The sequence below is a fragment of the Eurypyga helias genome, unplaced genomic scaffold, assembly GCF_000690775.1.
Source record: "Eurypyga helias isolate BGI_N326 unplaced genomic scaffold, ASM69077v1 scaffold5044, whole genome shotgun sequence".
NCBI classification, from domain to species: domain Eukaryota; kingdom Metazoa; phylum Chordata; class Aves; order Eurypygiformes; family Eurypygidae; genus Eurypyga; species Eurypyga helias.
Genome location: NW_010244383.1, coordinates 1 through 1,644, shown reverse-complemented (window position 1 = coordinate 1,644; position 1,644 = coordinate 1).

The window sequence follows — 1,644 nt, the reverse complement described above, 5'->3', positions numbered from 1 at the left end:
CTAACGCATGTCCCTGAGCCCCACATCCACACGGCTCTGAAACCCCTCCCGAGGTGACTCCCCCCTTCCTGGGCAGCCCCTTCCAACCCTGACAGCCCTTTCCGGGAAGGAATTTCCCTAATATCCAACCTAAACCTCCCCTGGCACAACTTGAGGCAGTTTCCTCTTGTCCCATCACTTGTCCCTTGGGAGAAGAGACCGACCCCCCTCTCTGCACCCCCCTTTCAGGGAGCTGTAGGGAGCAATAAGGTTTCCCTGAGCCTCCTCTTCTGCAGGCTGAACCCCCCAGCTCCCTCAGCCGCTCCTCACAGGAATTGTGCTCCAGCCCCTTCCCCAACTCTGTTCCCTTCTCCACACATGCTCCAGCCCCTTAGTATCTTAGGGTGAAGACTTGATAAAATACAGGTAGCTGAATCTCAGGTTATATCTATAACATTCTTTTTTTTTTTAACTGAAGTTTGAATAAAGATCTTGAAAAAAATGGTTTGTAATGTTCCTTGATGATTAGGAAGGCCAAGCAAACAGGAGGGAAGTTGAAGTTGTTCTTTTATGATATTTCCAGTATTTGAAATGTCATAAGATCCCATCTGCCTGGGCTATCTGGGTTTGCAGGCACGCTAGCAGTTGAGGTGGGTAGGCAGAAACGCGTGCTTGAGCCCTGGAGCCAGGAATTCCTTCCATGTCTCCAGCTCTTCTCTGTGATCTTGAGCAAAATTATTTGTCCTTCCCCGCTTTCTATTTCATCTGTAAAATCACAAGATTAACATTTTGTGTAGCTCTGAGGAATGTTATTAGGCTTACCAGATGTTAGCACTAATACTTCAGAAATGAAATACTAAGTCTAGTGGCTTAAATTGTACCTGAACTCTTAAGTTTTGGTAGTTAGTGGGTCACTCCCCTGCTTTTGTGCAGTTGTTGCCTGAATATAGTGCTGGAACAACCCATCTCTGAATTAACCTCTGTATCACACCCTTCCCATCTACCAGTAAGTCAGACTATTTCCCTTTCCAGAGAAGTAATGCAAAGAGGAAAAATTGGGAGAAAATGAGTCTTTCCAAAAGAAGCCAGTATTTTTTTTAGTCAGTGGGACCTGCTGAATTCAGGGCTGTTGAATCAGAGTCACCACACCAAAGCCAAAACAGAGTATCAGTAAAAGAACTGATCTAATTCTGATTAGCTGGGTGTCACAGTGCATGTCTTGATACCTCTATCGCAAAGTCCAGAATAGTCTCTTCACACCTGATCATTTTGCTCCTTCCATCCTCAACCTACTCTCTTGTATTTCAGTTGTTAGTCATTTTATGTTGGTGTTTAGCCTTTGGGAGATTTCATTGCTGCACCGTTCCTCCTGTGTGTAAACAACACCGTCCACTTCATACGCCGTTAGCTACGTTTCACACCCATCGCTCTCAACCCTCCTGCGTGGCATGGAAGGGGCAAATCCAGAACCTACTCACACTGCGATCAGAGAAACTGTTACTAGGTGTCTCTTCGAGCCTGTCAGTGGAACAGAACAAGGACTGAATGTTGGGGTTTAACCTCGGCTAGCAATTTTGTACCACACAGCCGCTCGCTCACCTCTCCCTCTTCCAGTGGAGGTGGAGAATCAGAGGAAAACGCAAGGAAGCTTGTGGATTGAGAAAA